General features: G+C 47.7%; 1 protein-coding gene across 5 annotated transcripts in view; it reads left to right on the top strand.

Annotated features, from left to right (window-relative positions):
- Positions 1 to 14,486, top strand: part of B3GNT4 (UDP-GlcNAc:betaGal beta-1,3-N-acetylglucosaminyltransferase 4) — a 42,069-nt gene that overhangs the window by 12,835 nt on the left and 14,748 nt on the right. Inside the window, exons 2-3 of one of the 5 annotated variants that reach the window (XM_073586005.1) lie at positions 102 to 256; positions 13,354 to 13,425. The exons of 2 other annotated variants lie outside the window; for them this stretch is intronic. The gene's annotated coding sequence lies outside the window, so the exon portion shown is untranslated. The remainder of the gene's footprint in view (positions 1 to 101; positions 257 to 13,353; positions 13,426 to 14,486) is intronic. 2 more of the 5 variants (XM_073586008.1, XM_073586006.1) reach the window with 2 other exon arrangements.

Raw genomic sequence — 14,486 nt, forward strand, 5'->3', positions numbered from 1 at the left:
CCCCACAGTTTTGTCACCACCCTGAAATATATTATCAAGAGGCAGTGCTGGTGTAACTCGCCTTGCTTTTATTAACTCCCCCCAATAATGTATCGTTTCAGTTGACGAAGTGGTATGGACACCAGTCGGACTGAAGATGCAGGGTGACGGGGACAGAAGTATGGTGGCAGTCGAAGCTGTGGTCACTTGTCCCTGCCTCCATCACCACAATTGATTTGGGACGTCTCCTGAGTCACCAGTGGTGAAAGAAGCTGTGGTAAGTGACAAGACTGCTGCTCCCCCTCCACCCCCTCATACCATTTTGTTTCAGAGAATTGACTTCAGGCTATCCTACTGTCGCTTCCCATTTGTCACAGTAAGTAAAATTGGAAAAAAAAAAAAAGATGCCGTTATTAGGATATGGAAGGTAGTGAGGAATTCTAAAATAAAGCAATAGTGGTTAAGGCTTAAAAATAGAGATTTATAAAGTACATTTTATGTAAATTTCTATTTCAAAACCTGTTTAGCATATGTTTTTCATGAATATTTATTGGTGATTTTTTTTTTACTAATCGCCCTACCAAATAAATGGTTAGAGCTGGAGACTTAAAACTGAACAAGAACATCAGATAAGTGCAAGGTAAGGTGAAAAGATAAAACAGGGCGAGGCAAAGTAAAGGTCAAAATGTACTAGGAGCAAGTAAAGACAGAGATAACTAGTCCTTTCTCCAGATTCTGAAGATTTGTATCTGACACAACAGTTGTGAATGTGTTTGTTAGTCAGGGACCCGTGACAGGACCAATAAGAGATGGCCTCCTCTCCAGGAAAAGAACTTCTGAATTTTATTAATCGTGAACACAGAATTCTTCTGGACTCCTTTTAGGCTAGCATAATTTCTGGGCTGCATGATCTCAGGATTAAGAACTTAGTAATGACCTGGGGGCAGAAACTTACTCAAGGTACTATTTTTTTTTTTTATTTATTTTTTGTTATTCCTGGAACAATATTATGTTCCAATAATCTCTTGGCTTGGTTGTTGGAAGCTAGGTTACCTAGTCTTAGAAACAAAAATTAAATGAAACAGCAGATATGATAAAATAAAAAAATAAACTTGCTCCTGACAGCACCATGCAGGTTGTCCTTCCATCCTTATAGGGACAGGAAACACAAAAGGTTAAAAAGACCCCTACCACCCACCCACCCCCCTTTTTTTTTTTTTTTTCCTGTTCTTGTAAGGACGGGCATGAGAGAAGACGTGGAAGGTCAGAGTAGAGGTCCGGAGCGTCCAGAATTGCCTTGCGGTGGATCGGGGGTTCAACTCTGCCTTCCCCATGTCAAGAGGTCCAGGGCTGAGCTGATACCCACCGAAGGCGAGTTCCTCTGTCGTATGTCCTGTCAAGCGGAGGCTCTGGGACTTGGGGCTGCTTCCCTCACAGTGGGGGCTCTCGTCTTCCACTGCCAGCAGAAGACCGCACACGTCACTTATGGGCTCCACAAGTGACGACTTCCGGATGCGTTCCAGGCTGGAGCGCAATGGGCTGAAGGTCAGAGCGGCGCTTTCAGTGGCGTCAGACGTGGCAGAGCTGGCATGCCGCTAAAGGAATTGAGGATACCGGGCGGCTCAGGCAAGACAAGGGAGGACATATAAGACTACCATGATTGGTCCAGGCTTCCATCTCAGGCCTCCTACCAACCCAGACACCCCAACAGGGGCCGCATCCCAAAAGACCGAGGTGGGAGATGGAACAGTCCTTGGACGAAGAGGTCCAGTCAATAAGTTCGGACCTTGAGGAAGAGGGAGAAATTACTTCGGAACCTCCGGAAGTAGGGAAGAGGTACCTTTTTTTTTTCCTTCAGAGGACACGGACGAGCTTCTGCAGGCTGTAAGGAACACAATGCAAATTGAGGGATCCCTAAAGCTTCAGTCGGTTCAGGACAAGATGTTCAGGGGCCTGAGGTCACAAATATGTCAGGTTTTCCCTGTGAATGACCACATCCGGGCCATGATTTTGGAGTTGGGAAGATGTGAAAAAACGTCTGGTTGTCCCTCAAGATTTCAGACTCCGTTTACCATTTGAACCATTTGAAGACTTGGGATGAAGTTCCTAAAATTGACGTTCCGGTGGCTAGGGTATCGAAGAAGACTTCAATTCCCTTTTGAAGATTCTTCTAGCTTCAGAGAGCCCATGGACAGAAAAGCGGATGGACTCCTTAAGAGGGCTTGGGAGGCATCCGCAGCGGTTATGAAGGCTAATATAGCTGCCACATCAGTTGCTAGATCCATGTACTTGTGGATTGATCAGCTGCAGGACAGATAAGAGGGAAAACTTCTAGGGGTGACATGCTAGAGGGTCTTCCCCTTTTGAGACTCGCAACCGGGTTCTTAGCAGACGCTTCTACGGAATCTGTGCGGTTTCCGGACCGAAATAACTCTTCATCCATAAGGCTCTACGAGCTGCATTGAACAAAGACCTGGTCGGGCGATTACCAATCAAAAAATGAGCTGTCTGCCATACCTTTTTCAGGGTTAAAGGTATTTGGGTCGGTCCTAGATAATCTAGAGAATGCCACGGATAAAGGGAAAGCGCTTAGTTACCTGCTGTTTACCTAGGATACCAGCTCCCAGCGTGAGCACGCTGGTATCCAGGGTACACAGCAGGTAACTAATCGCCGCACGTGCTTAGTTACCCGCTGTTTACCCTGGATACCAGCTCCCATCATCTGCTTTCAGCGCTGGGAGTTCGCTGATCGTTGGTCTCCCGCTGCCACGCGATGCGAGATCTTACTTTTTGTATTCTCTAAGGTGCTGTCAGGAGGGATGTCCTGGAAAACGTGGATTAGACCTACCGGTAATATTGTTTCCAGGAGTCCATCCTTACAGCACTGCTAATTCCCTTCCTTAAATTTTGTATTTATGATGATAAACTTTGTACAGAATTTCAATAAATAAGATTGCATCCATCCTGGTGTGGTACTTGGAAAAACCACTGGAGTGTGTGTGTGTGTGGGTGGGAGGGTTCTTTCTAACCTCTCGTGTGTTTCCTGTCCCTATAAGGATGGAAGGACAACCTCCATGGTGCTGTCAGGATGGACTCCTGGAAAGAATATTACCGGTAGGTCTAATCCACGTTTTTCTCCTTCCCCCATAACCACACCATGGAGAGAGGCGATCTGCCCTTCAAGGACAGGAAACCTACAGATAAAAAGGGCGGTACCTCTCTTTCGCATTAGTTGGTGTCCTGCCGTTGACGGGGAACCTTCAGTTGTGGGTACGTACCTAAAGAAAGAAGACTGAAGAGATGATGGACTCGTCCAGGCCTGACCAGACCGATACAGGCAGCAGGGGTGCCACTGCGTCAGCTGGGGCTGTGTCATGAATCCACCACCACTGGGGCCAGGGGCCTTTCAGGGTGTGTGTGGTGGAGTGCAGCTGCCGCATCATGCCCTGGTGCCGGCTTCCAGGCATCCAGCTCTGCGCATGCCGGAGTCGCTCCCTGATGACGCTACCGGCGGGTCACATGACCCGAAGTAACTTCCAGCTATGAAACCGTAGGAATACAAGGGACGTGCTGAGGCTGCTTGCTTTCAAAAGAGAAGAATGGTCAGACGCTCCCAGTAGCATAGGTGGTCCCCTGTAGAACTGGAGGTCCTGGAGGGTGAACCACCACAGCAGCAGCAAAAGTAGCAGCAGCAACAACATAGGAGACAAAGAGGTGCGGTAGCACAAAGCTTTGTCCAGGCGGAGTGGACATTCCGGTAGCAGAGCTGGAGCTCTGGCGTGGTGGTCAAATCTTCAGCCTCCAGGGGAAACCCACCAGTGGATTTAATCCCCCCCTTCTAAACCGATACCTACAGGTACATCTGATTGGAAAGTAATCTTCATGAAAGTTCACTTTGTAATTAGGGTCCACCTTTTTCTTTAGGGAGGAAAATGCGTAGCTGAAACCAAGCACAGGAGTTGCCCAGTATGAAAGGAGGATTTGCCTGTCACCTGAGGGAAAATTCTGACAATCGTGCATAGAGCAGGTGCTATGTGAGGAGAGGAGACCCTGAACGTCCCTCTCCCAGGGGGGTAGTATCAACAGACAAAACTCCAGCAGGAGGTGCCCTGAATCCAGGACCAGTGGTTCAGATGAGGAACAGAGAGCCACTGGTTCATTGGACTCTTCATCTTCAGAGGAAGATATGGGAGAGCGCCATTTTTTTTCCAGTGGAGGAAACAGTCTGGTTAAAACTGTATGGTCCTCAATAGGAATGATAGACTCTTGCTCAGAAAAATCGGTGCAGAATGATGGTGGTCTGAGACAGAAAAAGCATAGGTCATTCCCTCTTAAGGAGAACATCCATTCTATCTTAATCAGAGATTGTAAGAAAACTGAAAGAAACAACTCCTTGGTGCCGTCCCTCAAAAGGAAATGTCCTTTTGATGATCCAGCATCCAAGTCCTGGGACAAAGCCACGTCTAACTTCAGGGCTATCGCTAAAACTTCCAGGAAATTTGCCCTTTCCTTTGAGGGCATGGGGGTGTTGAAGGATCCACTAGATAAAAGAGAAGATTCTTTCCTTAAGGGTTCCTGGGAAGCGTCAGGGGGCAGTCTTTGGCTGATTTCACATTAGCGTTTTTGTGTGCAGCGCATTGTGCGCATCCTTGCGCATGCGTCATGCGTACCTATGTTTAACATGGCATACACGGTCTTGCGTTTTCATGCTTTCGTCTGCGTTTTCGTGCCCATGCATTTTTTCAAGGTGTGCGTCTAAATGCGCCGGACGCAACCTGTTGCATTTTGGGTCCGCCCAAAGGCGTGAAAAAAAGCATGCGTACGCTTGCACACGGAATGCGTCAAAACAACGCATTATAGTCTATGGGAACGCAGGCGTGCGCATTGACATGCGTACGCCTGTGTTTGCGTACGTATGCGTTTTACAAGTAAACATGTATAGACTCTGGTTTAACACCTGGAGAACGAATGCGCATAAAAAACACAAACGCATGCAAAAACGCATGATGCGTTTTTGCATGCGTTTCTACTTGTGCACGATGCTCTGCGCACAAAGACGCAAATGTGAAACTAGCCTAAGACATGCTATAGCAGCAACCTGCACAGGTCTTTAATTATTTGATTAGACCAATTAGAAAAGCAGCTCCTTTATAGGGTATCTAAGGATAAATTACTAAATTCCATTCCCTTAACGCGTGGGGCTGTGGCTTTCCTGGCTGATTCAGTTAGACTGGCATCCAGACGTTCAAACAAAATCGAAATTATGTTGCATCGCCTGTGAAGGTGAATTTCTGTTCTGTTCAACTTTATATGACATCCTGGAGAAAGCAGGAGATGGAAAAAAAAACGCATTTCCCAACTTGCCTATTCCCACATGTAAAAAAATTTTTTTCTGAGTAAGACTTTTTTTTTGTAGAAGGCCCCCCAGAGAGCAAAATAAGTGGGAAGGGGGGGGGGGGGGAGAAAAGCAGAGGTTTCCTCTTTGGGTCTCAGGATAGGAAGCCCTCCCACTGATGGTCTTTCCAGGTGTGTGTGTGTGTGTGGGGGGGGGGGGGATTATCTCTTTCTCCTGGCGTGAGAAAAAATTTCCAAGAGTTCCTGGATATTGAGCCTAATAAAGTCGGGCCTAAAACTAGAGTTCTTGTCTGTCCCAGTCCCAAACTTTGTTGTAACTCCTCTGCAGTCCTCCACGGAGGAAGAACTGTCCTTGGAACATGAAGCGTTAACCCTAGTAGACAAAGCTTGTCCTCTAGGAGATACCCCTTCAGGAAAAGCCAGAAGGATTCTACTCCCCGCTGTTTCTGGTGAAGAAGCCAGACAGATCCTTCAGGACAATAATCAACATGAAAAACCTGTTTCCAGATTGCTTTATGACCGTTATGGACTATTTGCTTGGTACATTCTCATACATGAAGTCTTATCAGAAGTTTCTCAGGGTAGCGATCTCCATAGGGTAGGAAGTCAGATATTTTCAGTACAGAGCCCTCCCTTTCAGCTTGGTGGTGGCTCCTTGAGTGTTTACCAAGCTGGTGGCAGAAGCGATGTCACACCTGAGGGAGCAGGACATCCTGATTGTCCCTTACCTAGACAACTTTTTATGATAGGCCAATCAATCCAGCATTGTAAAGCTCAACTAGAAAGAGTTATGATCTCTTTAGTGATCTTAGGATGGGTCTTAAACTTAAAAAAAAAAAAAAAAAAAAATTGAAAGTCTAGCTGAAAAGGGTACAGGAGTTCCTGGGACTTGTCCTAGACTCCCAAAAACAGGAGTGTCTCCTCCCGGAAGACTAACTAGAGAACGTTACAGGTCAGGTGTTGAGGGCGTCACAATACCCATCTATTACATTAAGGAAAGCTATGTCCCTGTTAGGTTCCCCAACCTCCTGCATGCCAGCAATTCAGTGGACCCAAATACACACCTGGGATCTTCAGTGGGACATCTTAAGAAAGCAGGTTTTCCTAGAAGAACAGTTAGGATACATGACTCTGTCTTCAAGAACTATTTATTCCCTGGGTTGGTGGCAAAAATCAGAACTTTGACCAAGAGGGTTCATTGTGTAATCACGGTAACTTGAATCGTCAGCACTGATTTAAGCCCCAGAGGTTGTGGGGCACATCTGGACAACAGAGTTGCTTTGGGAGTCTGGACGGGGGAACAGAAAATGGGTTTCCTCAAACAGGAAAGAACTGTTAGCGGCCAGAAATGCTCTGATAGAGTTCTTAGATTCCCTTCAGGGTTAGCATGTAAGGGTATTTTCGGGCAACCAGGTAGTGGTAGCCTATCTGAACTATCAGGGCGGAACCAGGTCTTGTCCCTTGATGGACATAACAGCACAGATTTTCCGGATGGCAGAGACCAATTTATTTTCCCTGTTGGAGCTCCACATATGGGGGATAAAGAAATGCAAGGCAGATTTCTTGAGCCAAACCCAGTTAAAACAGAGCAAATGGGTTCTAAAATGGTCCATATTAAGCCAGATTGTAGAGATGTGGGGTCTCCCAGTTATAGATCTTTGCCAACAGCAAGAACAAAAGGGTAAAGACCTTTTGCTCGATAGATCCCAGGGGGAATCCTTAAGCTCTAGACGCATTCATGATTCCATGGAATCATTCTCTGGCCTATGCCTTCCCTCTGGTTATCCTGATCTCAGCGTTCCTAAGAAAAATCAGGCCTCTGCTGTCCAAAAAGAACTTGTTCTTCTGGTTGAGGATGATGTCCATCACAGACCCTTGGGTACTGCCCGAAGTTCCAGATCTTCTATCCCAGGGATTGTTATATTATCCTCAGGGAGCAAGTTTACACTTGACAGCATGTAAGTTGAGAGGACGCTGTAGAGGGACAGAGGTTTTTCCCCAAATTTGACTGCTACGCTATTCCTAAGTAGAAAACCCGTCACCACAAGGGCCTATGGGAAAACATGGATGAAATTGCTATCCACCTCAGGGGCGAGAGACCAGCACGGAGTTCCAATCACAACCTTGAACTTTTCTAAAAAGGATTAGAGCAGGACCTTGCTACTAGCACCCTAAAGGTTCAGGTGGCTGCATTAGCAACACTGTATACTCATAATGTGGAAGGCAATCCGTGGGTAACTATATTCATTAGAGCCTCCACTAAATCTAGGCCCATTACTAGCCAGAGATTACCACCGTGGGATGTGAATTTTGTATCATGAGTAGGGTTGATCGAATAGCTTCGAATATGAGCTTATCCGAATACCTGCAGCGCTCCCGATGATCAGCTGTTCAGCTCCGCAGCTGCATGTGTCGCGGCTGTGTGACAGTCACAACACATGCATGGAGAGCGTGTTTGTTGGGCTCTCCATACATGTGTTGTGAATGTGAAACAGTTGTTACACATTCATCTGCGGCGCCAAACAGCTGATCATCAGGAGCGCTCCAGGTATACGGGTTCCCGATGCAGCTATTTGGATAAGCTCTTATCCGAAGCTATTTGCTCATCCCTAATCATGAGTCCTAACTTGTTCTCCCTTTTGAACCATTGAAATCCACTTCCCTTAAGATCCTATCTCTTAAGACTTTTCTTCTAGTGGCATTGAAATCAGCTCGCAGGGTGAGCGATATTCAGGCCCTGTCTGCAGGCCCCTCCTTGACTCAAATTTTATAGGATAGGGTCATCCTGAAACCTGATCTTGCCTGCTTACCTAAGGTAGCGTCTTGATTCCATAGGTCCAAAGAAGAAGTCCTCCCTTTCTTTTGCTCCAAACCCAAGAACGCAAAAGTGGAAAGTTTCCATACATTGGATGTGAAAAGGTGTTTAGTCCAATACCTAGTAGCCATTTGTAGAGACACAGGGGGTCCGTGGGTGCCCAGATCCTCTATCCGGAACCGCATTGACAAGGGTTTGTCCCACCTAACGCCTGCTCTCCTTCGTGGGCATAACGCTACTCGGACAACACAGGGTGAGGGTAAAACAGTTTGGCAATGAACCATAAAACAGGCAGATAACATGTAGAACAGTCCCAGCAAAATACCCCAAGATGGTGCACATTAGAGTCTCACCCTTCCGCTGACTCGCTGGGATAATGGCAGCTGTTGCTTCAGAGCTCCCAGCGTCGACTACACCACCTCTTTCACGCACACAGAGAGGAGGTAACGACAAGCATAGGGAGATGACAGTCCATTCAAGTACAAGGCCAGTTGACCTGAGGGTCACAGACTGGCTTCTCTGAACATCTCCATGGAGCCAGGCAACCGGCGGGTCCCAATCCTGGATTTCTCCAAACGTATCCATGGTTCAGCGATGGTCAGTGGAGCAAATCTGTATTCTTCCAGCCGGGGCTGAGAACCCCTAGGTTGTTTCCTGTAGAATGATAGATTTGTGTCCCTCGTAATGGAACCATGATGTATTGCTGCTGTCCTTTCTCTGGTCCTTTGGATGTATGGCTGTCTTGGCAGAACGGCAGAACCCTGGCTGTCTCTCTCTGCCTGAGTCTCTGTGAGTCAGGGAGGCATATCTCCTCTTTTTAACAATTGTCCTTCAATCCAGCATCACAGATAAGGGGAAGAATGGTGATAACCAAGTTGCAATGTTTGACTATGTAATCTATTTGCATAGATTTTCCTCCTCTGTTTTAAAAATCGGTAAACTTACCTGGCCTAGAGATTGATTAATTAGCATTATCAGTAAACATGACTAGTTTTCAAGGAAAAGCGCACAATACAAGTCAATATTACAGGCTTATACAAGCAAAAGTCTGTTTTCTTGACTTATTATTTATTTATATAGCACCATTGAATCCATGGTGTTGTACATGAGAAGGGGTTACATACAAATTACAGGAATCAATTACAGTAAACTAACAACAATAACAGACTGATACAGAGGGGAGAGGACCCTGCCCTTGCGGGCTTACATTCTACAGGATGGTGGGGAAGGAGACAGTAGTTTGGGGGGGTTGCGGCAGCTCCGGTGTTGGTGAAGCGGTAGCTCCGGTAGTGGTTGGGAGGCAGCAGGGTCATTGCAGGCTGTAAGCTTTCTTGAAGAGATGGGTTTTCAGTTTCCGTCTGAAGGATCTGAATGTGGTTGATAGTCGGACGTGTAGGGGCACAGAATTCCAGAGGATGGGGGTATTTGGGGGAAGTCTTGAAGGCGATTAGGTGAGGAGCAAATAAGTGTGGAGGAGAGTAGGAGGTTTTGGGAGGTCCGTAGATTACGTGTGGAAAGATATCGGGAGATTAGTTCAGAGATATATGGAGGGGACAGGTTATGGATGGCTTTGTAGGTCAGTATTAGTAATTTGAACTGGATATGGTGAGGGAATGGGAGCCAGTGAAGAGATAAGCAGAGGGGAGAAGAGGAGGAGTAGCGAGGAGAGAGATGAATTAGTCGGGCAGCAGAGTTAAGGATGGACTGGAGAGATTGTGAGAGTGTTAGCAGGGAGGCCACAGAAAAGGATGTTGCAGTAGTCGAGGCGGGAGATGATGAGGGCATGCACAAGCACTTTAGTAGATTGAGGGTTGAGGAAAGGACGGATTCTGGAGATATTTTTGAGCTGGAGGTGAGAGGAGGTGAAAAGAGCTTGGATGTGCGGTTTGAAGGACAGGGCAGAGTTAAGAGTTACTCCGAGGCAGCGGACTTCCGGTACGGGGGAAAGCGTGATATTATTAATTGTGATAGATCAGGTAAGGAAGATCTGTGAGATGGAGGAAAGATGATGAGTTCAGATTTGTCCACATTGAGTTTGGGGAAGCGAGAGGAGAAGGAGGATATGGCTGATAGACACTCCAGGATTCTGGACAGCAGAGAGGTGATGTCTGGGCCAGAGAGGTAGCATAAACTCAAATGCCAACATACAGATAAGGCTAGTTTCACATTTGCGCTTTTGAGCGCAGTGACGGCCTGCGCACGGCCGCCGCTAAGCCCCACCCCCTGCCGCGCCTCCACCGGTAGCTCCGCCTACCGGCGCATGACGCTGCATGCGTCCTGCGCCCTCTATCTTTATCACTGGGGGAGCAGTATGCGTTTAGCGGCGCATGCGTCCTTTTCACGGTGCGCCGACCAGCGCCAAACGCAACCTGCTGCAGTTTGGTTGCGCTCGGCGCACCATGAAAAGGACGCATGCGCCGCCAAACACATACTGCGCATGGCCTGCGCCCCCAGTGATAAAGATGGAAGACGCATGCAGCGTTATGCGCCGGTAGGCGGAGCTACCGGCGGAGGCTCGGCAGGGGGCGGGGCTTAGCGGTGGCCTTGCGCAGGCCGTCACTGCGCTCAAGAGCGCAAATTTGAAACTAGCCTAAGAGTCTGTTCTTGGTTGGCTGAAAATAGTCATCTGAGTAATTAAGATACATTGCTGAGTCTCCACACCACTCAGGGTTGAAGGAAGGATAGGTTTCTGCTTGTGTGTTCTCAAGGGCTCAGAAAAGGGCTCAAGGCCTCAAAAAGCACATTGGCAAGGTGGATAAGGGATGCGATCTCGTTGGCCTACTCGTCCAGTGGGAATGTCTTCCAGGCAGGGGTGGATTAAGGATAGGGCCCGGGCTGTTCAGACTCTGTGGGCCCCCCGATCATGTGATGGGGTCGGGAAGTCACTAGTTTTCATGACGCATACAGTGCGTCAAGGGGCGGTAAGGGGTTAAATACTGAGGTAAAAAATCTCTGCAAATACGCAACGTGTGCACGAGGCCTCACAAATACTGAGGTAAAAAAACATCAAAGGGTTGCCTTGACTTGGCGGGATGGCTTCTACATTATTTTGATCAAAATTATGTTAACTAAATACCCTTATTATTACTATTATTACTACCTTCATGCAATTTTTGCAATATATTTTTTTACTTTTGTTCCAGGATATTTGTTTTGTGTTTTGTTTTTGGTTTACCTTATACACACGCGGCCATGCTCTGTACACCTTGTACACACATGGCTCTGCTCTGTAAACCTTGTATACGTGCGGCTTTGCTCCATACACCTTGTACACATGCGGCTCCGCTCCGTAAACACATGGCTCAACTTTGTACACACAGGGCTCCGTTCCGTACCCCTCGTACACACGCGGCTCCGCTCCGTACCCCTCGTACACACGCGGCTCCGCTCCGTACACCTCGTACACACGCGGCTCCGCTCCGTACAAACGTGGCTCCGCTCTGTACACACGCGGCTCCGCTCTGTACACCTCGTACACACACGCGCAGCCCCGCTCTGTACACCGTGCACACGTGCAGCTCAGCTCTGTACACACAGGGCTCCATTCCGTACACCTTGTACACACACGCGGCTTCGCTCCGTACACCTTGTACACACACGCGGCTTCGCTCCGTACACCTTGTACACACACGCGGCTTCGCTCCGTACACCTCGTACACACGCGGCTCCCCTCCGTACACCTCGTACACACACGCGGCTCCGCTCCGTACACCTCGCACACGTGCAGCTCTGAACACACAGTGCTCCGTTCTGTACACCTCGTACACACACACGGCTTTGCTCCGTACACCTCGTACACACATGCGGCTCCGCTCCGTACACACGCGGCTCCACTCCTTACACCTCGCACACGTGCAGCTCAGCTCTGTACATACAGGGCTCCATTCCGTACACCTCGTACACACACGCGGCCTCGCTCCGTACACACATGCAACTCCACTCCATATACCTCGTTCACACACGCGGCTCCGCTCCGTACACCTCGCACACGCACAGCTCAGCTCTGTACACACAGGGTTCCGCTCCGTACAACTCGTAAACCTCTCGCGTGCGCGGCTCCGCTCCACACACCTCGTACAGACACGGCTCCGCTCCACACACCTCGTACACACACGGCTCCGCTCCACACACCTCGTACACACACGGCTCCGCTCCACACACCTCGTACACACACGGCTCCGCTCCACACACCTCGTACACACACGGCTCCGCTCCACACACCTCGTACACACACGGCTCCGCTCCACACACCTCGTACACACACGGCTCTGCTCCGTACACCTCGCACACATGCAGCTACATTCACCCTGTAAACCCCTCCTGACCCCACACATAATTCCATCATCCAGCACCATGACAACGAGTACAGTAGAGTCCCGCATACAATACATTGATGGCTGTGTGCACAGGACCTGTGATGACGTCACAGGAGGGGAGGAGTCAGGGGTCACATGATCAGGGGCCTCTGACTGAAACCCCTGATCATGTAACCCCTGACTCCTCCCCTCCTGTGACCTCATCACAGGTCCTGTGCGCACAGAGCAGGGATTTATCAGTGAGGGGCTGGCGCTGCGGTGGCAGGTGGGTCTGATAGGGGTAGGAAAGGGTCAGTACATGGGGGGGGGGGGGGCGTGGTGCTATGGTGGCGGATTATAATGGGGCAATTTTCCCTGGGCTCCTGGGCCCCCCCCCACACCACTGGGCCCTGGGCTACCGCCCAGATTGACCTCATTATAATCCGCCACTGCTTCCAGAAGGGATTGAGATCTCATTCTACAAGAGCGTTGGCAATCTCCTGGACTGAGAAGTCAGAGGTTTCTTTACAGCAGATCTGTAAAGCTGCCACTTGGTCATCTCCTACCTTTTACAATCCCTACCGACTGGACCTAGCCTCTTCCTCTGCCTTGCCTTTGAGAAAAGGGTTCTACAGGTTGTGGTCCCTTCCTAATATACAATTCTCTGCAATTCTCTCCGTTGTGCTGTCATGGGGGAAGGTGAAAGATGTAGTTACTTGCCGGTAACAAAATTTCTTGGAGCCCATGACAGCACTTTTATATTCCCTCCCATCACATGTGGGAGATCACGCTCTTATTTGGTTGTGTGTGATTTATGTATAGCTCATAGGATGTTTTCCTTTTAAGTATTATGATTAAAATGTTTATTGTTGTAATAATCTGGAGGTACCGCCTATTTTTTATCTGTAGGTTTCCTGTCCCTGAAGGATGGATCCCCTCTCTCCGTGGTGCTGTCATGGGCTCTGAGAAATCCAGCTACCAGTAAGTAACTATGTATTTCTCGCCTCTTTGTTCCAAGATTAAGTTTTATGTTCCAAAGACAATGTGGGGATTTATCAATTTATTTGGGGTAATTTTTTGGCCAAAATGTAAAAAAACAAACAAAAACGAAGTTTGGGATACAAACTTTTTGCTCTCTGCAAAATTAGAAAAAGGGAGCCAATGTTATTTTGGAGGGGACATGGTGTTCGTGTTTTCAAAAAGTACGTATATCAGGCTGAAAAATGTCATGTTTTGTTCTCATTTACCCCATTTCATAGCTGGCATAGATTACAATTTCAAACAGTCCAAAATATATACCGTATATAAAAAGGAGGGAGAGCAAGTCTCGCTAATTATGAGCAAACTTCTGAAAAACAGCTCAGTGTTTCTATCATTTATTTGTTGATGTATCAGTGAATGCATTTTGCCCTTAAAGGGGTTGTCCACTACTAAGCCAGCCCCTTCTTACTCTGTTTGCCCCCGTTAAAATAAAAACACTTATACTCTCCTCCCGTGCCAGCGCGAACTCCATCTGTGTCGACACTAGTGTTCTCGGGGCTCACATGAGGTTGTGCCCAATCATACAGTTGTGGCCAAAAGTATTGACACCCCTGCAATTTTGTCAGATAATACTGTTTCTTCCTGAAAATTATTGCAACCACAAATTCTTTGTTATCTTCATTTAATTTGTCTTAAATGAAAAAACACAAAAAGAATTGTCCTAAAGCCAAATTAGATATAATTCCACACCAAAAATAAAGAGGGTGGACAAAAGTATTGGCACTGTTCGAAAAATCATGTGATGCTTCTCTAATTTGTGTAATTAACAGCACCTGTAACTTACCTGTGGCACCTAACAGGTGTTGGCAATAACTAAATCACACTTGCAGCCACTTGACATGGATTAAAGTTGACTCAACCTCTGTCCTGTGTCCTTATGTGTACTACATTGAGCATGGAGAAAAGAAAGAAGACCAAAGAACTGTCTGAGGACTTGAGAAACCAAATTGTGAGGAAGCATGAGCAATCTCAAGGCTCCAAGTCCATCTCCAAAGACCTGA

The sequence above is a fragment of the Dendrobates tinctorius genome, unplaced genomic scaffold (genome assembly GCF_039654945.1).
Source record: "Dendrobates tinctorius isolate UK_male_01 unplaced genomic scaffold, ASM3965494v1 ptg000090l, whole genome shotgun sequence".
Taxonomy (NCBI): Eukaryota; Metazoa; Chordata; class Amphibia; order Anura; family Dendrobatidae; genus Dendrobates; species Dendrobates tinctorius.